Consider the following 25,543-nt stretch of genomic DNA (forward strand, 5'->3'; position numbering starts at 1 on the left):
ACTCCTCTGCAAGTCCTGGACACTTGCCCCATAGACTTCCACCCCAGATGCAAGGGAGGGCCTGCCAATTCTTGCTCCTAAGACAGAGGCATTTGATTCTTGGATTCAAACACGCTCACTCAGCGCTCGATCAGGCTCGATCAGGCGAGATTTATATGAGTGGCTCGCAGGACTGAAACACTAACCTGGGAGCCCCAGGGTGGCTGAATTCCCAGGATGGCCATTTTTGGGCAAGTCACCTCCTTTCCTCCTGCCTCAATCTAGAATTGGCTGCAAATCACAAGATAGAGTTCAATGTCCGTGTGTACTGCCTACTCCCAGATACCTCTCTGTCTTCCTTATGTAAATTAAAATTCGCAAGGGGGGACCAATGACAATCTGCTCCTCCCACATAACCAGGAAGCCCTGTTGAACATGTCTGCCTGTGTTGTTGCAGGGACAGTGCCTTCTCCGCCCAAAAGGTGGCAGGAGAGCCTCACAACAAAGATGGGATCAACTGCTTAGTGAGAAACCAGCACGGCAGTTTGTGTGATGGAGTGCAAATTTAACGGAAGGTGTGCCTGAGGTGTCCCTTCCAGGAATACATGGAATTGTGATTGAGGGCCCAGCCTGATCGTTGGTGGATTTCTCGTCATATGTTACAGGTCCGTGCAAAGATTGTGGTGTGTGGGGAATGCACTGCAAAAAACAGGACGATTTAAGGGTGTAAAAGAAACCTGTCAGAAGTGGGATTTGAACCCACGCCTCCATGAGGAGACCAGAAGTCTCAGTTGCACTGAAGATCAAGCTCTCTTGAGTCTGGCACCTTAGACCACTCGGCCATCCTGACAGCCCTGGGTGTGCACAGATCTGACTCTTCTGACTGCACCTGCCAATGTTTGCACTTACAACGTTCACAGCAATGTCACAAGTGTAAAGACCCCACAATACAACATGGCATGACAAAAAAAAAGCTAGGCACAAGAGCGACCACTGATGGATGCGGATTACTTTGTTTCGTCTTGCAAAAGTAAAGGAAGTTTCCCATGGCTCGCTGGGTTCAAGGACCGCCTCTTCTTAAGCTTGCAATGAGATAATAGGGTTTTAGAGGGTGCACATAAAAGCAGCTCATGCACAGTGTTTCTGCCCGGTCTCGAACCGGGGACTTTTCGCATGTTAGGCGAACGTGATGACCACTGCACTACAGAAACTCACTTGCTGTGTTTTACTGTTAGAGCAAGGTTCCTCTCAAGGGTTCTCTCTACTTCTATTCTGCTGTATCAGCAGCCACTCAGAAAGCGAGGAGCAAGTGTGAAAACTGCAGAGATATCAGCCAACGTACTTGCAATTAGACGTATTAAAAATTGACTTATGCAGGCATCGACAGACAAATATCTGATGCCTAAATGCCAGCAAGTACAGCTTGGGAAAGCATCACCTGGGACACACACAGACTAAGCATGAAGGCAGAAAAAGCACGGTGATCCATGTTTCTTATGAGGTTCAAAATATTTTGTGCAACAATGCGGCGAGTGTAATGAGAAATAGTCAGGCATTGTGAGTTTTGAGTAGGATTCGTATGTTTACCTCTGAAAAAGGGCTCGTCCGGGATTTGAACCCGGGACCTCTCGCACCCTAAGCGAGAATCATACCCCTAGACCAACGAGCCGAGGCACACAAGAGTAGCCTTTCGCACCGGCTCCCTTGGTTATTGGCAGCGAGTTAGTGAATGCTTCACCCAAAGCAAGCAACTGCACATGCTGCTCTCTTCTGCAATATGGTTGCTGTCTTTTCCATGGCCGTCATCGAACAAGAAATGAAAATGCCTCTATCCTTCAGACATTTTGTTTGTTCTAGGTGTATGCTCTCGGTGAGGTCAATAAAACTATTTCTGCTCTCATGCCTTGCTTTCATGAAGTAGGCCCAACCTTCAGTACACAAGGACGTGCAAACGAATAGCGCAAACTATCGTCACTTCTCTTTTTGAGCTGTCACTGATACCCCTGGAGCACAGTACGTCACGCTGGTGAGGGATAGACAGCTTCCATTATCTCAGCTTTCCTATAAATTGAGAGAGTAAAAGCAAACTGTGTGAAAAACAGAAAGCTGCTGTTTCTGCCCGGTCTCGAACCAGGGACGTTTCGCGTGTAAAGCGAACGTGATAACCACTACACTACAGAAACAGACACGCTTGCAGGAATCTTCTTGGCATGTAGTGGGCTGGAATGCACAGACCAAGGGCCAATGTCCATGAAGCTCAAAGTTGGACCCTCCTTACCCGATCTCTTTCTTTGGAAGAAAGGAACGAGGACCCCTTTTATTCCAAAAGGCGATTTTAAAACCATACCTGAAACCACACTAGAAAAACACTTTGCATTTAATTTTCCTACACTGATGGTCCACCCCAGAAAAGCAGTTGCAAAGAAGTCCGGCACTGAAATTCTATACGCCAAAAGTGGGAAATAGCGTAGAGGGAAAGGAACTTTCTCACCATACACGGCGTCTTATAGCATTGAAAAGAAGAAATGGCCCTATATAATAAGCAGCCTAAAAATAATTCCACAGCATGGGCTCGTCCGGGATTTGAACGCGGGACCTCTCGCACCCGAAGCGAGAATCATACCCCTAGACCAACGAGCCTGATTCCCCAGTCGGCATTTTAAGCAATTTCTGATGCGTCTTTCAGAAACAAAGCAGGGCTATTTGGCTGCTCTCTCTCTATGTGAACCACAAAAAGTCATGTTTTCTCTCAAGGTGTTGCTTTTTTCACTCTTGCAAGGAAGGGATCAGTCGATATCCTAGCTGCCAGAGAGCAGAAAAAAGGCGCTGATGAGAACTGCAGGCACTTTCTGGCACTTGTACTCCTCTGCAAGTCCTGGACACTTGCCCCATAGACTTCCACCCCAGATGCAAGGGAGGGCCTGCCAATTCTTGCTCCTAAGACAGAGGCATTTGATTCTTGGATTCAAACACGCTCACTCAGCGCTCGATCAGGCTCGATCAGGCGAGATTTATATGAGTGGCTCGCAGGACTGAAACACTAACCTGGGAGCCCCAGGGTGGCTGAATTCCCAGGATGGCCATTTTTGGGCAAGTCACCTCCTTTCCTCCTGCCTCAATCTAGAATTGGCTGCAAATCACAAGATAGAGTTCAATGTCCGTGTGTACTGCCTACTCCCAGATACCTCTCTGTCTTCCTTATGTAAATTAAAATTCGCAAGGGGGGACCAATGACAATCTGCTCCTCCCACATAACCAGGAAGCCCTGTTGAACATGTCTGCCTGTGTTGTTGCAGGGACAGTGCCTTCTCCGCCCAAAAGGTGGCAGGAGAGCCTCACAACAAAGATGGGATCAACTGCTTAGTGAGAAACCAGCACGGCAGTTTGTGTGATGGAGTGCAAATTTAACGGAAGGTGTGCCTGAGGTGTCCCTTCCAGGAATACATGGAATTGTGATTGAGGGCCCAGCCTGATCGTTGGTGGATTTCTCGTCATATGTTACAGGTCCGTGCAAAGATTGTGGTGTGTGGGGAATGCACTGCAAAAAACAGGACGATTTAAGGGTGTAAAAGAAACCTGTCAGAAGTGGGATTTGAACCCACGCCTCCATGAGGAGACCAGAAGTCTCAGTTGCACTGAAGATCAAGCTCTCTTGAGTCTGGCACCTTAGACCACTCGGCCATCCTGACAGCCCTGGGTGTGCACAGATCTGACTCTTCTGACTGCACCTGCCAATGTTTGCACTTACAACGTTCACAGCAATGTCACAAGTGTAAAGACCCCACAATACAACATGGCATGACAAAAAAAAAGCTAGGCACAAGAGCGACCACTGATGGATGCGGATTACTTTGTTTCGTCTTGCAAAAGTAAAGGAAGTTTCCCATGGCTCGCTGGGTTCAAGGACCGCCTCTTCTTAAGCTTGCAATGAGATAATAGGGTTTTAGAGGGTGCACATAAAAGCAGCTCATGCACAGTGTTTCTGCCCGGTCTCGAACCGGGGACTTTTCGCATGTTAGGCGAACGTGATGACCACTGCACTACAGAAACTCACTTGCTGTGTTTTACTGTTAGAGCAAGGTTCCTCTCAAGGGTTCTCTCTACTTCTATTCTGCTGTATCAGCAGCCACTCAGAAAGCGAGGAGCAAGTGTGAAAACTGCAGAGATATCAGCCAACGTACTTGCAATTAGACGTATTAAAAATTGACTTATGCAGGCATCGACAGACAAATATCTGATGCCTAAATGCCAGCAAGTACAGCTTGGGAAAGCATCACCTGGGACACACACAGACTAAGCATGAAGGCAGAAAAAGCACGGTGATCCATGTTTCTTATGAGGTTCAAAATATTTTGTGCAACAATGCGGCGAGTGTAATGAGAAATAGTCAGGCATTGTGAGTTTTGAGTAGGATTCGTATGTTTACCTCTGAAAAAGGGCTCGTCCGGGATTTGAACCCGGGACCTCTCGCACCCTAAGCGAGAATCATACCCCTAGACCAACGAGCCGAGGCACACAAGAGTAGCCTTTCGCACCGGCTCCCTTGGTTATTGGCAGCGAGTTAGTGAATGCTTCACCCAAAGCAAGCAACTGCACATGCTGCTCTCTTCTGCAATATGGTTGCTGTCTTTTCCATGGCCGTCATCGAACAAGAAATGAAAATGCCTCTATCCTTCAGACATTTTGTTTGTTCTAGGTGTATGCTCTCGGTGAGGTCAATAAAACCATTTCTGCTCTCATGCCTTGCTTTCATGAAGTAGGCCCAACCTTCAGTACACAAGGACGGGCAAACGAATAGCGCAAACTATCGTCACTTCTCTTTTTGAGCTGTCACTGATACCCCTGGAGCACAGTACGTCACGCTGGTGAGGGATAGACAGCTTCCATTATCTCAGCTTTCCTATAAATTGAGAGAGTAAATGCAAACTGTGTGAAAAACAGAAAGCTGCTGTTTCTGCCCGGTCTCGAACCAGGGACCTTTCGCGTGTAAAGCGAACGTGATAACCACTACACTACAGAAACAGACACGCTTGCAGGAATCTTCTTGGCATGTAGTGGGCTGGAATGCACAGACCAAGGGCCAATGTCCATGAAGCTCAAAGTTGGACCCTCCTTACCCGATCTCTTTCTTTGGAAGAAAGGAACGAGGACCCCTTTTATTCCAAAAGGCGATTTTAAAACCATACCTGAAACCACACTAGAAAAACACTTTGCATTTAATTTTCCTACACTGATGGTCCACCCCAGAAAAGCAGTTGCAAAGAAGTCCGGCACTGAAATTCTATACGCCAAAAGTGGGAAATAGCGTAGAGGGAAAGGAACTTTCTCACCATACACGGCGTCTTATAGCATTGAAAAGAAGAAATGGCCCTATATAATAAGCAGCCTAAAAATAATTCCACAGCATGGGCTCGTCCGGGATTTGAACCCGGGACCTCTCGCACCCGAAGCGAGAATCATACCCCTAGACCAACGAGCCTGATTCCCCAGTCGGCATTTTAAGCAATTTCTGATGCGTCTTTCAGAAACAAAGCAGGGCTATTTGGCTGCTCTCTCTCTATGTGAACCACAAAAAGTCATGTTTTCTCTCAAGGTGTTGTTTTTTTCACTCTTGCAAGGAAGGGATCAGTCGATATCCTAGCTGCCAGAGAGCAGAAAAAAGGCGCTGATGAGAACTGCAGGCACTTTCTGGCACTTGTACTCCTCTGCAAGTCCTGGACACTTGCCCCATAGACTTCCACCCCAGATGCAAGGGAGGGCCTGCCAATTCTTGCTCCTAAGACAGAGGCATTTGATTCTTGGATTCAAACACGCTCACTCAGCGCTCGATCAGGCTCGATCAGGCGAGATTTATATGAGTGGCTCGCAGGACTGAAACACTAACCTGGGAGCCCCAGGGTGGCTGAATTCCCAGGATGGCCATTTTTGGGCAAGTCACCTCCTTTCCTCCTGCCTCAATCTAGAATTGGCTGCAAATCACAAGATAGAGTTCAATGTCCGTGTGTACTGCCTACTCCCAGATACCTCTCTGTCTTCCTTATGTAAATTAAAATTCGCAAGGGGGGACCAATGACAATCTGCTCCTCCCACATAACCAGGAAGCCCTGTTGAACATGTCTGCCTGTGTTGTTGCAGGGACAGTGCCTTCTCCGCCCAAAAGGTGGCAGGAGAGCCTCACAACAAAGATGGGATCAACTGCTTAGTGAGAAACCAGCACGGCAGTTTGTGTGATGGAGTGCAAATTTAACGGAAGGTGTGCCTGAGGTGTCCCTTCCAGGAATACATGGAATTGTGATTGAGGGCCCAGCCTGATCGTTGGTGGATTTCTCGTCATATGTTACAGGTCCGTGCAAAGATTGTGGTGTGTGGGGAATGCACTGCAAAAAACAGGACGATTTAAGGGTGTAAAAGAAACCTGTCAGAAGTGGGATTTGAACCCACGCCTCCATGAGGAGACCAGAAGTCTCAGTTGCACTGAAGATCAAGCTCTCTTGAGTCTGGCACCTTAGACCACTCGGCCATCCTGACAGCCCTGGGTGTGCACAGATCTGACTCTTCTGACTGCACCTGCCAATGTTTGCACTTACAACGTTCACAGCAATGTCACAAGTGTAAAGACCCCACAATACAACATGGCATGACAAAAAAAAAGCTAGGCACAAGAGCGACCACTGATGGATGCGGATTACTTTGTTTCGTCTTGCAAAAGTAAAGGAAGTTTCCCATGGCTCGCTGGGTTCAAGGACCGCCTCTTCTTAAGCTTGCAATGAGATAATAGGGTTTTAGAGGGTGCACATAAAAGCAGCTCATGCACAGTGTTTCTGCCCGGTCTCGAACCGGGGACTTTTCGCATGTTAGGCGAACGTGATGACCACTGCACTACAGAAACTCACTTGCTGTGTTTTACTGTTAGAGCAAGGTTCCTCTCAAGGGTTCTCTCTACTTCTATTCTGCTGTATCAGCAGCCACTCAGAAAGCGAGGAGCAAGTGTGAAAACTGCAGAGATATCAGCCAACGTACTTGCAATTAGACGTATTAAAAATTGACTTATGCAGGCATCGACAGACAAATATCTGATGCCTAAATGCCAGCAAGTACAGCTTGGGAAAGCATCACCTGGGACACACACAGACTAAGCATGAAGGCAGAAAAAGCACGGTGATCCATGTTTCTTATGAGGTTCAAAATATTTTGTGCAACAATGCGGCGAGTGTAATGAGAAATAGTCAGGCATTGTGAGTTTTGAGTAGGATTCGTATGTTTACCTCTGAAAAAGGGCTCGTCCGGGATTTGAACCCGGGACCTCTCGCACCCTAAGCGAGAATCATACCCCTAGACCAACGAGCCGAGGCACACAAAAGTAGCCTTTCGCACCGGCTCCCTTGGTTATTGGCAGCGAGTTAGTGAATGCTTCACCCAAAGCAAGCAACTGCACATGCTGCTCTCTTCTGCAATATGGTTGCTGTCTTTTCCATGGCCGTCATCGAACAAGAAATGAAAATGCCTCTATCCTTCAGACATTTTGTTTGTTCTAGGTGTATGCTCTCGGTGAGGTCAATAAAACCATTTCTGCTCTCATGCCTTGCTTTCATGAAGTAGGCCCAACCTTCAGTACACAAGGACGGGCAAACGAATAGCGCAAACTATCGTCACTTCTCTTTTTGAGCTGTCACTGATACCCCTGGAGCACAGTACGTCACGCTGGTGAGGGATAGACAGCTTCCATTATCTCAGCTTTCCTATAAATTGAGAGAGTAAATGCAAACTGTGTGAAAAACAGAAAGCTGCTGTTTCTGCCCGGTCTCGAACCAGGGACCTTTCGCGTGTAAAGCGAACGTGATAACCACTACACTACAGAAACAGACACGCTTGCAGGAATCTTCTTGGCATGTAGTGGGCTGGAATGCACAGACCAAGGGCCAATGTCCATGAAGCTCAAAGTTGGACCCTCCTTACCCGATCTCTTTCTTTGGAAGAAAGGAACGAGGACCCCTTTTATTCCAAAAGGCGATTTTAAAACCATACCTGAAACCACACTAGAAAAACACTTTGCATTTAATTTTCCTACACTGATGGTCCACCCCAGAAAAGCAGTTGCAAAGAAGTCCGGCACTGAAATTCTATACGCCAAAAGTGGGAAATAGCGTAGAGGGAAAGGAACTTTCTCACCATACACGGCGTCTTATAGCATTGAAAAGAAGAAATGGCCCTATATAATAAGCAGCCTAAAAATAATTCCACAGCATGGGCTCGTCTGGGATTTGAACCCGGGACCTCTCGCACCCGAAGCGAGAATCATACCCCTAGACCAACGAGCCTGATTCCCCAGTCGGCATTTTAAGCAATTTCTGATGCGTCTTTCAGAAACAAAGCAGGGCTATTTGGCTGCTCTCTCTCTATGTGAACCACAAAAAGTCATGTTTTCTCTCAAGGTGTTGTTTTTTTCACTCTTGCAAGGAAGGGATCAGTCGATATCCTAGCTGCCAGAGAGCAGAAAAAAGGCGCTGATGAGAACTGCAGGCACTTTCTGGCACTTGTACTCCTCTGCAAGTCCTGGACACTTGCCCCATAGACTTCCACCCCAGATGCAAGGGAGGGCCTGCCAATTCTTGCTCCTAAGACAGAGGCATTTGATTCTTGGATTCAAACACGCTCACTCAGCGCTCGATCAGGCTCGATCAGGCGAGATTTATATGAGTGGCTCGCAGGACTGAAACACTAACCTGGGAGCCCCAGGGTGGCTGAATTCCCAGGATGGCCATTTTTGGGCAAGTCACCTCCTTTCCTCCTGCCTCAATCTAGAATTGGCTGCAAATCACAAGATAGAGTTCAATGTCCGTGTGTACTGCCTACTCCCAGATACCTCTCTGTCTTCCTTATGTAAATTAAAATTCGCAAGGGGGGACCAATGACAATCTGCTCCTCCCACATAACCAGGAAGCCCTGTTGAACATGTCTGCCTGTGTTGTTGCAGGGACAGTGCCTTCTCCGCCCAAAAGGTGGCAGGAGAGCCTCACAACAAAGATGGGATCAACTGCTTAATGAGAAACCAGCACGGCAGTTTGTGTGATGGAGTGCAAATTTAACTGAAGGTGTGCCTGAGGTGTCCCTTCCAGGAATACATGGAATTGTGATTGAGGGCCCAGCCTGATCGTTGGTGGATTTCTCGTCATATGTTACAGGTCCGTGCAAAGATTGTGGTGTGTGGGGAATGCACTGCAAAAAACAGGACGATTTAAGGGTGTAAAAGAAACCTGTCAGAAGTGGGATTTGAACCCACGCCTCCATGAGGAGACCAGAAGTCTCAGTTGCACTGAAGATCAAGCTCTCTTGAGTCTGGCACCTTAGACCACTCGGCCATCCTGACAGCCCTGGGTGTGCACAGATCTGACTCTTCTGACTGCACCTGCCAATGTTTGCACTTACAACGTTCACAGCAATGTCACAAGTGTAAAGACCCCACAATACAACATGGCATGACAAAAAAAAAGCTAGGCACAAGAGCGACCACTGATGGATGCGGATTACTTTGTTTCGTCTTGCAAAAGTAAAGGAAGTTTCCCATGGCTCGCTGGGTTCAAGGACCGCCTCTTCTTAAGCTTGCAATGAGATAATAGGGTTTTAGAGGGTGCACATAAAAGCAGCTCATGCACAGTGTTTCTGCCCGGTCTCGAACCGGGGACTTTTCGCGTGTTAGGCAAACGTGATGACCACTGCACTACAGAAACTCACTTGCTGTGTTTTACTGTTAGAGCAAGGTTCCTCTCAAGGGTTCTCTCTACTTCTATTCTGCTGTATCAGCAGCCACTCAGAAAGCGAGGAGCAAGTGTGAAAACTGCAGAGATATCAGCCAACGTACTTGCAATTAGACGTATTAAAAATTGACTTATGCAGGCATCGACAGACAAATATCTGATGCCTAAATGCCAGCAAGTACAGCTTGGGAAAGCATCACCTGGGACACACACAGACTAAGCATGAAGGCAGAAAAAGCACGGTGATCCATGTTTCTTATGAGGTTCAAAATATTTTGTGCAACAATGCGGCGAGTGTAATGAGAAATAGTCAGGCATTGTGAGTTTTGAGTAGGATTCGTATGTTTACCTCTGAAAAAGGGCTCGTCCGGGATTTGAACCCGGGACCTCTCGCACCCTAAGCGAGAATCATACCCCTAGACCAACGAGCCGAGGCACACAAGAGTAGCCTTTCGCACCGGCTCCCTTGGTTATTGGCAGCGAGTTAGTGAATGCTTCACCCAAAGCAAGCAACTGCACATGCTGCTCTCTTCTGCAATATGGTTGCTGTCTTTTCCATGGCCGTCATCGAACAAGAAATGAAAATGCCTCTATCCTTCAGACATTTTGTTTGTTCTAGGTGTATGCTCTCGGTGAGGTCAATAAAACCATTTCTGCTCTCATGCCTTGCTTTCATGAAGTAGGCCCAACCTTCAGTACACAAGGACGTGCAAACGAATAGCGCAAACTATCGTCACTTCTCTTTTTGAGCTGTCACTGATACCCCTGGAGCACAGTACGTCACGCTGGTGAGGGATAGACAGCTTCCATTATCTCAGCTTTCCTATAAATTGAGAGAGTAAATGCAAACTGTGTGAAAAACAGAAAGCTGCTGTTTCTGCCCGGTCTCGAACCAGGGACCTTTCGCGTGTAAAGCGAACGTGATAACCACTACACTACAGAAACAGACACGCTTGCAGGAATCTTCTTGGCATGTAGTGGGCTGGAATGCACAGACCAAGGGCCAATGTCCATGAAGCTCAAAGTTGGACCCTCCTTACCCGATCTCTTTCTTTGGAAGAAAGGAACGAGGACCCCTTTTATTCCAAAAGGCGATTTTAAAACCATACCTGAAACCACACTAGAAAAACACTTTGCATTTAATTTTCCTACACTGATGGTCCACCCCAGAAAAGCAGTTGCAAAGAAGTCCGGCACTGAAATTCTATACGCCAAAAGTGGGAAATAGCGTAGAGGGAAAGGAACTTTCTCACCATACACGGCGTCTTATAGCATTGAAAAGAAGAAATGGCCCTATATAATAAGCAGCCTAAAAATAATTCCACAGCATGGGCTCGTCCGGGATTTGAACCCGGGACCTCTCGCACCCGAAGCGAGAATCATACCCCTAGACCAACGAGCCTGATTCCCCAGTCGGCATTTTAAGCAATTTCTGATGCGTCTTTCAGAAACAAAGCAGGGCTATTTGGCTGCTCTCTCTCTATGTGAACCACAAAAAGTCATGTTTTCTCTCAAGGTGTTGTTTTTTTCACTCTTGCAAGGAAGGGATCAGTCGATATCCTAGCTGCCAGAGAGCAGAAAAAAGGCGCTGATGAGAACTGCAGGCACTTTCTGGCACTTGTACTCCTCTGCAAGTCCTGGACACTTGCCCCATAGACTTCCACCCCAGATGCAAGGGAGGGCCTGCCAATTCTTGCTCCTAAGACAGAGGCATTTGATTCTTGGATTCAAACACGCTCACTCAGCGCTCGATCAGGCTCGATCAGGCGAGATTTATATGAGTGGCTCGCAGGACTGAAACACTAACCTGGGAGCCCCAGGGTGGCTGAATTCCCAGGATGGCCATTTTTGGGCAAGTCACCTCCTTTCCTCCTGCCTCAATCTAGAATTGGCTGCAAATCACAAGATAGAGTTCAATGTCCGTGTGTACTGCCTACTCCCAGATACCTCTCTGTCTTCCTTATGTAAATTAAAATTCGCAAGGGGGGACCAATGACAATCTGCTCCTCCCACATAACCAGGAAGCCCTGTTGAACATGTCTGCCTGTGTTGTTGCAGGGACAGTGCCTTCTCCGCCCAAAAGGTGGCAGGAGAGCCTCACAACAAAGATGGGATCAACTGCTTAGTGAGAAACCAGCACGGCAGTTTGTGTGATGGAGTGCAAATTTAACGGAAGGTGTGCCTGAGGTGTCCCTTCCAGGAATACATGGAATTGTGATTGAGGGCCCAGCCTGATCGTTGGTGGATTTCTCGTCATATGTTACAGGTCCGTGCAAAGATTGTGGTGTGTGGGGAATGCACTGCAAAAAACAGGACGATTTAAGGGTGTAAAAGAAACCTGTCAGAAGTGGGATTTGAACCCACGCCTCCATGAGGAGACCAGAAGTCTCAGTTGCACTGAAGATCAAGCTCTCTTGAGTCTGGCACCTTAGACCACTCGGCCATCCTGACAGCCCTGGGTGTGCACAGATCTGACTCTTCTGACTGCACCTGCCAATGTTTGCACTTACAACGTTCACAGCAATGTCACAAGTGTAAAGACCCCACAATACAACATGGCATGACAAAAAAAAAGCTAGGCACAAGAGCGACCACTGATGGATGCGGATTACTTTGTTTCGTCTTGCAAAAGTAAAGGAAGTTTCCCATGGCTCGCTGGGTTCAAGGACCGCCTCTTCTTAAGCTTGCAATGAGATAATAGGGTTTTAGAGGGTGCACATAAAAGCAGCTCATGCACAGTGTTTCTGCCCGGTCTCGAACCGGGGACTTTTCGCATGTTAGGCGAACGTGATGACCACTGCACTACAGAAACTCACTTGCTGTGTTTTACTGTTAGAGCAAGGTTCCTCTCAAGGGTTCTCTCTACTTCTATTCTGCTGTATCAGCAGCCACTCAGAAAGCGAGGAGCAAGTGTGAAAACTGCAGAGATATCAGCCAACGTACTTGCAATTAGACGTATTAAAAATTGACTTATGCAGGCATCGACAGACAAATATCTGATGCCTAAATGCCAGCAAGTACAGCTTGGGAAAGCATCACCTGGGACACACACAGACTAAGCATGAAGGCAGAAAAAGCACGGTGATCCATGTTTCTTATGAGGTTCAAAATATTTTGTGCAACAATGCGGCGAGTGTAATGAGAAATAGTCAGGCATTGTGAGTTTTGAGTAGGATTCGTATGTTTACCTCTGAAAAAGGGCTCGTCCGGGATTTGAACCCGGGACCTCTCGCACCCTAAGCGAGAATCATACCCCTAGACCAACGAGCCGAGGCACACAAGAGTAGCCTTTCGCACCGGCTCCCTTGGTTATTGGCAGCGAGTTAGTGAATGCTTCACCCAAAGCAAGCAACTGCACATGCTGCTCTCTTCTGCAATATGGTTGCTGTCTTTTCCATGGCCGTCATCGAACAAGAAATGAAAATGCCTCTATCCTTCAGACATTTTGTTTGTTCTAGGTGTATGCTCTCGGTGAGGTCAATAAAACTATTTCTGCTCTCATGCCTTGCTTTCATGAAGTAGGCCCAACCTTCAGTACACAAGGACGTGCAAACGAATAGCGCAAACTATCGTCACTTCTCTTTTTGAGCTGTCACTGATACCCCTGGAGCACAGTACGTCACGCTGGTGAGGGATAGACAGCTTCCATTATCTCAGCTTTCCTATAAATTGAGAGAGTAAAAGCAAACTGTGTGAAAAACAGAAAGCTGCTGTTTCTGCCCGGTCTCGAACCAGGGACGTTTCGCGTGTAAAGCGAACGTGATAACCACTACACTACAGAAACAGACACGCTTGCAGGAATCTTCTTGGCATGTAGTGGGCTGGAATGCACAGACCAAGGGCCAATGTCCATGAAGCTCAAAGTTGGACCCTCCTTACCCGATCTCTTTCTTTGGAAGAAAGGAACGAGGACCCCTTTTATTCCAAAAGGCGATTTTAAAACCATACCTGAAACCACACTAGAAAAACACTTTGCATTTAATTTTCCTACACTGATGGTCCACCCCAGAAAAGCAGTTGCAAAGAAGTCCGGCACTGAAATTCTATACGCCAAAAGTGGGAAATAGCGTAGAGGGAAAGGAACTTTCTCACCATACACGGCGTCTTATAGCATTGAAAAGAAGAAATGGCCCTATATAATAAGCAGCCTAAAAATAATTCCACAGCATGGGCTCGTCCGGGATTTGAACGCGGGACCTCTCGCACCCGAAGCGAGAATCATACCCCTAGACCAACGAGCCTGATTCCCCAGTCGGCATTTTAAGCAATTTCTGATGCGTCTTTCAGAAACAAAGCAGGGCTATTTGGCTGCTCTCTCTCTATGTGAACCACAAAAAGTCATGTTTTCTCTCAAGGTGTTGCTTTTTTCACTCTTGCAAGGAAGGGATCAGTCGATATCCTAGCTGCCAGAGAGCAGAAAAAAGGCGCTGATGAGAACTGCAGGCACTTTCTGGCACTTGTACTCCTCTGCAAGTCCTGGACACTTGCCCCATAGACTTCCACCCCAGATGCAAGGGAGGGCCTGCCAATTCTTGCTCCTAAGACAGAGGCATTTGATTCTTGGATTCAAACACGCTCACTCAGCGCTCGATCAGGCTCGATCAGGCGAGATTTATATGAGTGGCTCGCAGGACTGAAACACTAACCTGGGAGCCCCAGGGTGGCTGAATTCCCAGGATGGCCATTTTTGGGCAAGTCACCTCCTTTCCTCCTGCCTCAATCTAGAATTGGCTGCAAATCACAAGATAGAGTTCAATGTCCGTGTGTACTGCCTACTCCCAGATACCTCTCTGTCTTCCTTATGTAAATTAAAATTCGCAAGGGGGGACCAATGACAATCTGCTCCTCCCACATAACCAGGAAGCCCTGTTGAACATGTCTGCCTGTGTTGTTGCAGGGACAGTGCCTTCTCCGCCCAAAAGGTGGCAGGAGAGCCTCACAACAAAGATGGGATCAACTGCTTAGTGAGAAACCAGCACGGCAGTTTGTGTGATGGAGTGCAAATTTAACGGAAGGTGTGCCTGAGGTGTCCCTTCCAGGAATACATGGAATTGTGATTGAGGGCCCAGCCTGATCGTTGGTGGATTTCTCGTCATATGTTACAGGTCCGTGCAAAGATTGTGGTGTGTGGGGAATGCACTGCAAAAAACAGGACGATTTAAGGGTGTAAAAGAAACCTGTCAGAAGTGGGATTTGAACCCACGCCTCCATGAGGAGACCAGAAGTCTCAGTTGCACTGAAGATCAAGCTCTCTTGAGTCTGGCACCTTAGACCACTCGGCCATCCTGACAGCCCTGGGTGTGCACAGATCTGACTCTTCTGACTGCACCTGCCAATGTTTGCACTTACAACGTTCACAGCAATGTCACAAGTGTAAAGACCCCACAATACAACATGGCATGACAAAAAAAAAGCTAGGCACAAGAGCGACCACTGATGGATGCGGATTACTTTGTTTCGTCTTGCAAAAGTAAAGGAAGTTTCCCATGGCTCGCTGGGTTCAAGGACCGCCTCTTCTTAAGCTTGCAATGAGATAATAGGGTTTTAGAGGGTGCACATAAAAGCAGCTCATGCACAGTGTTTCTGCCCGGTCTCGAACCGGGGACTTTTCGCATGTTAGGCGAACGTGATGACCACTGCACTACAGAAACTCACTTGCTGTGTTTTACTGTTAGAGCAAGGTTCCTCTCAAGGGTTCTCTCTACTTCTATTCTGCTGTATCAGCAGCCACTCAGAAAGCGAGGAGCAAGTGTGAAAACTGCAGAGATATCAGCCAACGTACTTGCAATTAGACGTATTAAAAATTGACTTATGCAGGCATCGACAGACAAATATCTGATGCCTAAATGCCAGCAAGTACAGCTTGGGAAAGCATCACCTGGGACACACACAGACTAAGCATGAAGGCAGAAAAAGCACGGTGATCCATGTTTCTTATGAGGTTCAAAATATTTTGTGCAACAATGCGGCGAGTGTAATGAGAAATAGTCAGGCATTGTGAGTTTTGAGTAGGATTCGTATGTTTACCTCTGAAAAAGGGCTCGTCCGGGATTTGAACCCGGGACCTCTCGCACCCTAAGCGAGAATCATACCCCTAGACCAACGAGCCGAGGCACACAAGAGTAGCCTTTCGCACCGGCTCCCTTGGTTATTGGCAGCGAGTTAGTGAATGCTTCACCCAAAGCAAGCAACTGCACATGCTGCTCTCTTCTGCAATATGGTTGCTGTCTTTTCCATGGCCGTCATCGAACAAGAAATGAAAATGCCTCTATCCTTCAGACATTTTGTTTGTTCTAGGTGTATGCTCTCGGTGAGGTCAATAAAACCATTTCTGCTCTCATGCCTTGCTTTCATGAAGTAGGCCCAACCTTCAGTACACAAGGACGGGCAAACGAATAGCGCAAACTATCGTCACTTCTCTTTTTGAGCTGTCACTGATACCCCTGGAGCACAGTACGTCACGCTGGTGAGGGATAGACAGCTTCCATTATCTCAGCTTTCCTATAAATTGAGAGAGTAAATGCAAACTGTGTGAAAAACAGAAAGCTGCTGTTTCTGCCCGGTCTCGAACCAGGGACCTTTCGCGTGTAAAGCGAACGTGATAACCACTACACTACAGAAACAGACACGCTTGCAGGAATCTTCTTGGCATGTAGTGGGCTGGAATGCACAGACCAAGGGCCAATGTCCATGAAGCTCAAAGTTGGACCCTCCTTACCCGATCTCTTTCTTTGGAAGAAAGGAACGAGGACCCCTTTTATTCCAAAAGGCGATTTTAAAACCATACCTGAAACCACACTAGAAAAACACTTTGCATTTAATTTTCCTACACTGATGGTCCACCCCAGAAAAGCAGTTGCAAAGAAGTCCGGCACTGAAATTCTATACGCCAAAAGTGGGAAATAGCGTAGAGGGAAAGGAACTTTCTCACCATACACGGCGTCTTATAGCATTGAAAAGAAGAAATGGCCCTATATAATAAGCAGCCTAAAAATAATTCCACAGCATGGGCTCGTCCGGGATTTGAACCCGGGACCTCTCGCACCCGAAGCGAGAATCATACCCCTAGACCAACGAGCCTGATTCCCCAGTCGGCATTTTAAGCAATTTCTGATGCGTCTTTCAGAAACAAAGCAGGGCTATTTGGCTGCTCTCTCTCTATGTGAACCACAAAAAGTCATGTTTTCTCTCAAGGTGTTGTTTTTTTCACTCTTGCAAGGAAGGGATCAGTCGATATCCTAGCTGCCAGAGAGCAGAAAAAAGGCGCTGATGAGAACTGCAGGCACTTTCTGGCACTTGTACTCCTCTGCAAGTCCTGGACACTTGCCCCATAGACTTCCACCCCAGATGCAAGGGAGGGCCTGCCAATTCTTGCTCCTAAGACAGAGGCATTTGATTCTTGGATTCAAACACGCTCACTCAGCGCTCGATCAGGCTCGATCAGGCGAGATTTATATGAGTGGCTCGCAGGACTGAAACACTAACCTGGGAGCCCCAGGGTGGCTGAATTCCCAGGATGGCCATTTTTGGGCAAGTCACCTCCTTTCCTCCTGCCTCAATCTAGAATTGGCTGCAAATCACAAGATAGAGTTCAATGTCCGTGTGTACTGCCTACTCCCAGATACCTCTCTGTCTTCCTTATGTAAATTAAAATTCGCAAGGGGGGACCAATGACAATCTGCTCCTCCCACATAACCAGGAAGCCCTGTTGAACATGTCTGCCTGTGTTGTTGCAGGGACAGTGCCTTCTCCGCCCAAAAGGTGGCAGGAGAGCCTCACAACAAAGATGGGATCAACTGCTTAGTGAGAAACCAGCACGGCAGTTTGTGTGATGGAGTGCAAATTTAACGGAAGGTGTGCCTGAGGTGTCCCTTCCAGGAATACATGGAATTGTGATTGAGGGCCCAGCCTGATCGTTGGTGGATTTCTCGTCATATGTTACAGGTCCGTGCAAAGATTGTGGTGTGTGGGGAATGCACTGCAAAAAACAGGACGATTTAAGGGTGTAAAAGAAACCTGTCAGAAGTGGGATTTGAACCCACGCCTCCATGAGGAGACCAGAAGTCTCAGTTGCACTGAAGATCAAGCTCTCTTGAGTCTGGCACCTTAGACCACTCGGCCATCCTGACAGCCCTGGGTGTGCACAGATCTGACTCTTCTGACTGCACCTGCCAATGTTTGCACTTACAACGTTCACAGCAATGTCACAAGTGTAAAGACCCCACAATACAACATGGCATGACAAAAAAAAAGCTAGGCACAAGAGCGACCACTGATGGATGCGGATTACTTTGTTTCGTCTTGCAAAAGTAAAGGAAGTTTCCCATGGCTCGCTGGGTTCAAGGACCGCCTCTTCTTAAGCTTGCAATGAGATAATAGGGTTTTAGAGGGTGCACATAAAAGCAGCTCATGCACAGTGTTTCTGCCCGATCTCGAACCGGGGACTTTTCGCATGTTAGGCGAACGTGATGACCACTGCACTACAGAAACTCACTTGCTGTGTTTTACTGTTAGAGCAAGGTTCCTCTCAAGGGTTCTCTCTACTTCTATTCTGCTGTATCAGCAGCCACTCAGAAAGCGAGGAGCAAGTGTGAAAACTGCAGAGATATCAGCCAACGTACTTGCAATTAGACGTATTAAAAATTGACTTATGCAGGCATCGACAGACAAATATCTGATGCCTAAATGCCAGCAAGTACAGCTTGGGAAAGCATCACCTGGGACACACACAGACTAAGCATGAAGGCAGAAAAAGCACGGTGATCCATGTTTCTTATGAGGTTCAAAATATTTTGTGCAACAATGCGGTGAGTGTAATGAGAAATAGTCAGGCATTGTGAGTTTTGAGTAGGATTCGTATGTTTACCTCTGAAAAAGGGCTCGTCCGGGATTTGAACCCGGGACCTCTCGCACCCTAAGCGAGAATCATACCCCTAGACCAACGAGCCGAGGCACACAAAAGTAGCCTTTCGCACCGGCTCCCTTGGTTATTGGCAGCGAGTTAGTGAATGCTTCACCCAAAGCAAGCAACTGCACATGCTGCTCTCTTCTGCAATATGGTTGCTGTCTTTTCCATGGCCGTCATCGAACAAGAAATGAAAATGCCTCTATCCTTCAGACATTTTGTTTGTTCTAGGTGTATGCTCTCGGTGAGGTCAATAAAACCATTTCTGCTCTCATGCCTTGCTTTCATGAAGTAGGCCCAACCTTCAGTACACAAGGACGGGCAAACGAATAGCGCAAACTATCGTCACTTCTCTTTTTGAGCTGTCACTGATACCCCTGGAGCACAGTACGTCACGCTGGTGAGGGATAGACAGCTTCCATTATCTCAGCTTTCCTATAAATTGAGAGAGTAAATGCAAACTGTGTGAAAAACAGAAAGCTGCTGTTTCTGCCCGGTCTCGAACCAGGGACCTTTCGCGTGTAAAGCGAACGTGATAACCACTACACTACAGAAACAGACACGCTTGCAGGAATCTTCTTGGCATGTAGTGGGCTGGAATGCACAGACCAAGGGCCAATGTCCATGAAGCTCAAAGTTGGACCCTCCTTACCCGATCTCTTTCTTTGGAAGAAAGGAACGAGGACCCCTTTTATTCCAAAAGGCGATTTTAAAACCATACCTGAAACCACACTAGAAAAACACTTTGCATTTAATTTTCCTACACTGATGGTCCACCCCAGAAAAGCAGTTGCAAAGAAGTCCGGCACTGAAATTCTATACGCCAAAAGTGGGAAATAGCGTAGAGGGAAAGGAACTTTCTCACCATACACGGCGTCTTATAGCATTGAAAAGAAGAAATGGCCCTATATAATAAGCAGCCTAAAAATAATTCCACAGCATGGGCTCGTCCGGGATTTGAACCCGGGACCTCTCGCACCCGAAGCGAGAATCATACCCCTAGACCAACGAGCCTGATTCCCCAGTCGGCATTTTAAGCAATTTCTGATGCGTCTTTCAGAAACAAAGCAGGGCTATTTGGCTGCTCTCTCTCTATATGAACCACAAAAAGTCATGTTTTCTCTCAAGGTGTTGTTTTTTTCACTCTTGCAAGGAAGGGATCAGTCGATATCCTAGCTGCCAGAGAGCAGAAAAAAGGCGCTGATGAGAACTGCAGGCACTTTCTGGCACTTGTACTCCTCTGCAAGTCCTGGACACTTGCCCCATAGACTTCCACCCCAGATGCAAGGGAGGGCCTGCCAATTCTTGCTCCTAAGACAGAGGCATTTGATTCTTGGATTCAAACACGCTCACTCAGCGCTCGATCAGGCTCGATCAGGCGAGATTTATATGAGTGGCTCGCAGGACTGAAACACTAACCTGGGAGCCCCAGGGTGGCTGAATTCCCAGGATGGCCATTTTTGGGCAAGTCACCTCCTTTCCTCCTGCCTCAATCTAGAATTGGCTGCAAATCACAAGATAGAGTTCAATGTCCGTGTGTACTGCCTACTCCCAGATACCTCTCTGTCTTCCTTATGTAAATTAAAATTCGCAAGGGGGGACCAATGACAATCTGCTCCTCCCACATAACCAGGAAGCCCTGTTGAACATGTCTGCCTGTGTTGTTGCAGGGACAGTGCCTTCTCCGCCCAAAAGGTGGCAGGAGAGCCTCACAACAAAGATGGGATCAACTGCTTAGTGAGAAACCAGCACGGCAGTTTGTGTGATGGAGTGCAAATTTAACTGAAGGTGTGCCTGAGGTGTCCCTTCCAGGAATACATGGAATTGTGATTGAGGGCCCAGCCTGATCGTTGGTGGATTTCTCGTCATATGTTACAGGTCCGTGCAAAGATTGTGGTGTGTGGGGAATGCACTGCAAAAAACAGGACGATTTAAGGGTGTAAAAGAAACCTGTCAGAAGTGGGATTTGAACCCACGCCTCCATGAGGAGACCAGAAGTCTCAGTTGCACTGAAGATCAAGCTCTCTTGAGTCTGGCACCTTAGACCACTCGGCCATCCTGACAGCCCTGGGTGTGCACAGATCTGACTCTTCTGACTGCACCTGCCAATGTTTGCACTTACAACGTTCACAGCAATGTCACAAGTGTAAAGACCCCACAATACAACATGGCATGACAAAAAAAAAGCTAGGCACAAGAGCGACCACTGATAGATGCGGATTACTTTGTTTCGTCTTGCAAAAGTAAAGGAAGTTTCCCATGGCTCGCTGGGTTCAAGGACCGCCTCTTCTTAAGCTTGCAATGAGATAATAGGGTTTTAGAGGGTGCACATAAAAGCAGCTCATGCACAGTGTTTCTGCCCGGTCTCGAACCGGGGACTTTTCGCGTGTTAGGCAAACGTGATGACCACTGCACTACAGAAACTCACTTGCTGTGTTTTACTGTTAGAGCAAGGTTCCTCTCAAGGGTTCTCTCTACTTCTATTCTGCTGTATCAGCAGCCACTCAGAAAGCGAGGAGCAAGTGTGAAAACTGCAGAGATATCAGCCAACGTACTTGCAATTAGACGTATTAAAAATTGACTTATGCAGGCATCGACAGACAAATATCTGATGCCTAAATGCCAGCAAGTACAGCTTGGGAAAGCATCACCTGGGACACACACAGACTAAGCATGAAGGCAGAAAAAGCACGGTGATCCATGTTTCTTATGAGGTTCAAAATATTTTGTGCAACAATGCGGCGAGTGTAATGAGAAATAGTCAGGCATTGTGAGTTTTGAGTAGGATTCGTATGTTTACCTCTGAAAAAGGGCTCGTCCGGGATTTGAACCCGGGACCTCTCGCACCCTAAGCGAGAATCATACCCCTAGACCAACGAGCCGAGGCACACAAGAGTAGCCTTTCGCACCGGCTCCCTTGGTTATTGGCAGCGAGTTAGTGAATGCTTCACCCAAAGCAAGCAACTGCACATGCTGCTCTCTTCTGCAATATGGTTGCTGTCTTTTCCATGGCCGTCATCGAACAAGAAATGAAAATGCCTCTATCCTTCAGACATTTTGTTTGTTCTAGGTGTATGCTCTCGGTGAGGTCAATAAAACCATTTCTGCTCTCATGCCTTGCTTTCATGAAGTAGGCCCAACCTTCAGTACACAAGGACGTGCAAACGAATAGCGCAAACTATCGTCACTTCTCTTTTTGAGCTGTCACTGATACCCCTGGAGCACAGTACGTCACGCTGGTGAGGGATAGACAGCTTCCATTATCTCAGCTTTCCTATAAATTGAGAGAGTAAATGCAAACTGTGTGAAAAACAGAAAGCTGCTGTTTCTGCCCGGTCTCGAACCAGGGACCTTTCGCGTGTAAAGCGAACGTGATAACCACTACACTACAGAAACAGACACGCTTGCAGGAATCTTCTTGGCATGTAGTGGGCTGGAATGCACAGACCAAGGGCCAATGTCCATGAAGCTCAAAGTTGGACCCTCCTTACCCGATCTCTTTCTTTGGAAGAAAGGAACGAGGACCCCTTTTATTCCAAAAGGCGATTTTAAAACCATACCTGAAACCACACTAGAAAAACACTTTGCATTTAATTTTCCTACACTGATGGTCCACCCCAGAAAAGCAGTTGCAAAGAAGTCCGGCACTGAAATTCTATACGCCAAAAGTGGGAAATAGCGTAGAGGGAAAGGAACTTTCTCACCATACACGGCGTCTTATAGCATTGAAAAGAAGAAATGGCCCTATATAATAAGCAGCCTAAAAATAATTCCACAGCATGGGCTCGTCCGGGATTTGAACCCGGGACCTCTCGCACCCGAAGCGAGAATCATACCCCTAGACCAACGAGCCTGATTCCCCAGTCGGCATTTTAAGCAATTTCTGATGCGTCTTTCAGAAACAAAGCAGGGCTATTTGGCTGCTCTCTCTCTATGTGAACCACAAAAAGTCATGTTTTCTCTCAAGGTGTTGTTTTTTTCACTCTTGCAAGGAAGGGATCAGTCGATATCCTAGCTGCCAGAGAGCAGAAAAAAGGCGCTGATGAGAACTGCAGGCACTTTCTGGCACTTGTACTCCTCTGCAAGTCCTGGACACTTGCCCCATAGACTTCCACCCCAGATGCAAGGGAGGGCCTGCCAATTCTTGCTCCTAAGACAGAGGCATTTGATTCTTGGATTCAAACACGCTCACTCAGCGCTCGATCAGGCTCGATCAGGCGAGATTTATATGAGTGGCTCGCAGGACTGAAACACTAACCTGGGAGCCCCAGGGTGGCTGAATTCCCAGGATGGCCATTTTTGGGCAAGTCACCTCCTTTCCTCCTGCCTCAATCTAGAATTGGCTGCAAATCACAAGATAGAGTTCAATGTCCGTGTGTACTGCCTACTCCCAGATACCTCTCTGTCTTCCTTATGTAAATTAAAATTCGCAAGGGGGGACCAATGACAATCTGCTCCTCCCACATAACCAGGAAGCCCTGTTGAACATGTCTGCCTGTGTTGTTGCAGGGACAGTGCCTTCTCCGCCCAAAAGGTGGCAGGAGAGCCTCACAACAAAGATGGGATCAACTGCTTAATGAGAAACCAGCACGGCAGTTTGTGTGATGGAGTGCAAATTTAACTGAAGGTGTGCCTGAGGTGTCCCTTCCAGGAATACATGGAATTGTGATTGAGGGCCCAGCCTGATCGTTGCTGGATTTCTCGTCATATGTTACAGGTCCGTGCAAAGATTGTGGTGAGTGGGAATGCACTGCAAAAAACAGGACGATTTAAGGGTGTAAAAGAAACCTGTCAGAAGTGGGATTTGAACCCACGCCTCCATGAGGAGACCAGTAGGCTCAGTTGCACTGAAGATCAAGCTCTCTTGAGTCTGGCGCCTTAGACCACTCGGCCATCCTGACAGCCCTGGGTGTGCACAGATCTGACTCTTCTGACTGCACCTGCCAATGTTTGCACTTACAACGTTCACAGCAATGTCACAAGTGTAAAGACCCCACAATACAACATGGCATGACAAAAAAAAAGCTAGGCACAAGAGCGACCACTGATGGATGCGGATTACTTTGTTTCGTCTTGCAAAAGTAAAGGAAGTTTCCCATGGATCGCTGGGTTCAAGGACCGCCTCTTCTTAAGCTTGCATTGAGATAATAAGGTTTTAGAGGGTGCACATAAAAGCAGCTCATGCCCAGTGTTTCTGCCCGGTCTCGAACCGGGGACCTTTCGCGTGTTAGGCGAACGTGATGACCACTACACTACAGAAACTCACTTGCTGTGTTTTACTGTTAGAGCAAGGTTCCTCTCAAGGGTTCTCTCTACTTCTATTCTGCTGTATCAGCAGCCACTCAGAAAGCGAGGAACAAGTGTGAAAACTGCAGAGATATCAGCCAACATACTTGCAATTAGACGTATTAAAAATTGACTTATGCAGGCATCGACAGACAAATATCTGATGCCTAAATGCCAGCAAGTACAGCTTGGGAAAGCATCACCTGGGACACACACAGACTAAGCATGAAGGCAGAAAAAGCACGGTGATCCATGTTTCTTATGAGGTTCAAAATATTTTGTGCAACAATGCGGCGAGTGTAATGAGAAATAGTCAGGCATTGTGAGTTTTGAGTAGGATTCGTATGTTTACCTCTGAAAAAGGGCTCGTCCGGGATTTGAACCCGGGACCTCTCGCACCCTAATCGAGAATCATACCCCTAGACCAACAAGCCGAGGCACACAAGAGTCGCCTTTCGCACCGGCTCCGGGGGTTATTGGCAGCGAGTTAGTGAATGCTTCACCCAAAGCAAGCAACTGCACATGCTGCTCTCTTCTGCAATATGGTTGCTGTCTTTTCCATGGCCGTCATCGAACAAGAAATGAAAATGCCTCTATCCTTCAGACATTTTGTTTGTTCTAGGTGTATGCTCTCGGTGAGGTCAATAAAACCATTTCTGCTCTCATGCCTTGCTTTCATGAAGTAGGCCCAACCTTCAGTACACATGGACGTGCAAACGAATAGCGCAAACTATCGTCACTTCTCTTTTTGAGCTGTCACTGATACCCCTGGAGCACAGTACGTCACGCTGGTGAGGGATAGACAGCTTCCATTATCTCAGCTTTCCTATAAATTGAGAGAGTAAATGCAAACTGTGTGAAAAACAGAAAACTGCTCTTTCTGCCCGGTCTCGAACCACGGACCTTTCGCGTGTAAAGCGAACGTGATAACCACTACACTACAGAAACAGACACGCTTGCAGGAATCTTCTTGGCATGTAGTGGGCTGGAATGCACAGACCAAGGGCCAATGTCCATGAAGCTCAAAGTTGGACCCTCCTTACCCGATCTCTTTCTTTGGAAGAAAGGAACGAGGACCCCTTTTATTCCAAAAGGCGATTTTAAAACCATACCTGAAACCACACTAGAAAAACACTTTGCATTTAATTTTCCTACACTGATGGTCCACCCCAGAAAAGCAGTTGCAAAGAAGTCCGGCACTGAAATTCTATACGCCAAAAGTGGGAAATAGCGTAGAGGGAAAGGAACTTTCTCACCATACACGGCGTCTTATAGCATTGAAAAGAAGAAATGGCCCTATATAATAAGAAGCCTAAAAATAATTCCACAGCATGGGCTCGTCCGGGATTTGAATCCGGGACCTCTCGCACCCGAAGCGAGAATCATACCCCTAGACCAACGAGCCTGATTCCCCAGTCGGCATTTTAAACAATTTCTGATGCGTCTTTCAGAAACAAAGCAGGGCTATTTGGCTGCTCTCTCTCTATGTGAACCACAAAAAGTCATGTTTTCTCTCAAGGTGTTGTTTTTTTCACTCTTGCAAGGAAGGGATCAGTCGATATCCTAGCTGCCAGAGAGCAGAAAAAAGGCGCTGATGAGAACTGCAGGCACTTTCTGG

The 25,543-nt window shown here is 47.3% G+C and overlaps 22 non-coding genes across 22 annotated transcripts; all 22 read right to left on the reverse strand.

The window, feature by feature from the left end:
- Positions 1 to 1,576: 1,576 nt before the first annotated feature.
- Positions 1,577 to 1,648, reverse strand: TRNAP-AGG (transfer RNA proline (anticodon AGG)). Its single transcript has one exon. It is a non-coding gene; the product is annotated as a tRNA-Pro (tRNA).
- A 441-nt stretch (positions 1,649 to 2,089) lies between these two features.
- On the reverse strand, positions 2,090 to 2,162 carry TRNAV-UAC (transfer RNA valine (anticodon UAC)). The gene has a single exon. It is a non-coding gene; the product is annotated as a tRNA-Val (tRNA).
- A 2,253-nt stretch (positions 2,163 to 4,415) lies between these two features.
- On the reverse strand, positions 4,416 to 4,487 carry TRNAP-AGG (transfer RNA proline (anticodon AGG)). Its single transcript has one exon. It is a non-coding gene; the product is annotated as a tRNA-Pro (tRNA).
- A 441-nt stretch (positions 4,488 to 4,928) lies between these two features.
- Positions 4,929 to 5,001, reverse strand: TRNAV-UAC (transfer RNA valine (anticodon UAC)). The gene has a single exon. It is a non-coding gene; the product is annotated as a tRNA-Val (tRNA).
- Positions 5,002 to 5,386: 385 nt separating this feature from the next.
- TRNAP-CGG (transfer RNA proline (anticodon CGG)) lies at positions 5,387 to 5,458 on the reverse strand. Its single transcript has one exon. It is a non-coding gene; the product is annotated as a tRNA-Pro (tRNA).
- A 1,796-nt stretch (positions 5,459 to 7,254) lies between these two features.
- Positions 7,255 to 7,326, reverse strand: TRNAP-AGG (transfer RNA proline (anticodon AGG)). The gene has a single exon. It is a non-coding gene; the product is annotated as a tRNA-Pro (tRNA).
- A 441-nt stretch (positions 7,327 to 7,767) lies between these two features.
- TRNAV-UAC (transfer RNA valine (anticodon UAC)) lies at positions 7,768 to 7,840 on the reverse strand. Its single transcript has one exon. It is a non-coding gene; the product is annotated as a tRNA-Val (tRNA).
- A 2,253-nt stretch (positions 7,841 to 10,093) lies between these two features.
- On the reverse strand, positions 10,094 to 10,165 carry TRNAP-AGG (transfer RNA proline (anticodon AGG)). Its single transcript has one exon. It is a non-coding gene; the product is annotated as a tRNA-Pro (tRNA).
- Positions 10,166 to 10,606: 441 nt separating this feature from the next.
- TRNAV-UAC (transfer RNA valine (anticodon UAC)) lies at positions 10,607 to 10,679 on the reverse strand. The gene has a single exon. It is a non-coding gene; the product is annotated as a tRNA-Val (tRNA).
- Positions 10,680 to 11,064: 385 nt separating this feature from the next.
- On the reverse strand, positions 11,065 to 11,136 carry TRNAP-CGG (transfer RNA proline (anticodon CGG)). Its single transcript has one exon. It is a non-coding gene; the product is annotated as a tRNA-Pro (tRNA).
- Positions 11,137 to 12,932: 1,796 nt separating this feature from the next.
- On the reverse strand, positions 12,933 to 13,004 carry TRNAP-AGG (transfer RNA proline (anticodon AGG)). The gene has a single exon. It is a non-coding gene; the product is annotated as a tRNA-Pro (tRNA).
- Positions 13,005 to 13,445: 441 nt separating this feature from the next.
- On the reverse strand, positions 13,446 to 13,518 carry TRNAV-UAC (transfer RNA valine (anticodon UAC)). Its single transcript has one exon. It is a non-coding gene; the product is annotated as a tRNA-Val (tRNA).
- Positions 13,519 to 15,771: 2,253 nt separating this feature from the next.
- TRNAP-AGG (transfer RNA proline (anticodon AGG)) lies at positions 15,772 to 15,843 on the reverse strand. The gene has a single exon. It is a non-coding gene; the product is annotated as a tRNA-Pro (tRNA).
- A 441-nt stretch (positions 15,844 to 16,284) lies between these two features.
- On the reverse strand, positions 16,285 to 16,357 carry TRNAV-UAC (transfer RNA valine (anticodon UAC)). The gene has a single exon. It is a non-coding gene; the product is annotated as a tRNA-Val (tRNA).
- Positions 16,358 to 16,742: 385 nt separating this feature from the next.
- On the reverse strand, positions 16,743 to 16,814 carry TRNAP-CGG (transfer RNA proline (anticodon CGG)). The gene has a single exon. It is a non-coding gene; the product is annotated as a tRNA-Pro (tRNA).
- A 1,796-nt stretch (positions 16,815 to 18,610) lies between these two features.
- Positions 18,611 to 18,682, reverse strand: TRNAP-AGG (transfer RNA proline (anticodon AGG)). Its single transcript has one exon. It is a non-coding gene; the product is annotated as a tRNA-Pro (tRNA).
- A 441-nt stretch (positions 18,683 to 19,123) lies between these two features.
- TRNAV-UAC (transfer RNA valine (anticodon UAC)) lies at positions 19,124 to 19,196 on the reverse strand. Its single transcript has one exon. It is a non-coding gene; the product is annotated as a tRNA-Val (tRNA).
- A 385-nt stretch (positions 19,197 to 19,581) lies between these two features.
- TRNAP-CGG (transfer RNA proline (anticodon CGG)) lies at positions 19,582 to 19,653 on the reverse strand. Its single transcript has one exon. It is a non-coding gene; the product is annotated as a tRNA-Pro (tRNA).
- Positions 19,654 to 21,449: 1,796 nt separating this feature from the next.
- On the reverse strand, positions 21,450 to 21,521 carry TRNAP-AGG (transfer RNA proline (anticodon AGG)). The gene has a single exon. It is a non-coding gene; the product is annotated as a tRNA-Pro (tRNA).
- Positions 21,522 to 21,962: 441 nt separating this feature from the next.
- On the reverse strand, positions 21,963 to 22,035 carry TRNAV-UAC (transfer RNA valine (anticodon UAC)). Its single transcript has one exon. It is a non-coding gene; the product is annotated as a tRNA-Val (tRNA).
- Positions 22,036 to 22,420: 385 nt separating this feature from the next.
- TRNAP-CGG (transfer RNA proline (anticodon CGG)) lies at positions 22,421 to 22,492 on the reverse strand. Its single transcript has one exon. It is a non-coding gene; the product is annotated as a tRNA-Pro (tRNA).
- Positions 22,493 to 23,828: 1,336 nt separating this feature from the next.
- TRNAV-AAC (transfer RNA valine (anticodon AAC)) lies at positions 23,829 to 23,901 on the reverse strand. Its single transcript has one exon. It is a non-coding gene; the product is annotated as a tRNA-Val (tRNA).
- Positions 23,902 to 25,543: the final 1,642 nt, after the last annotated feature.

Source organism: Triturus cristatus, chromosome 10 (assembly GCF_964204655.1).
Source record: "Triturus cristatus chromosome 10, aTriCri1.1, whole genome shotgun sequence".
Taxonomy (NCBI): Eukaryota; Metazoa; Chordata; class Amphibia; order Caudata; family Salamandridae; genus Triturus; species Triturus cristatus.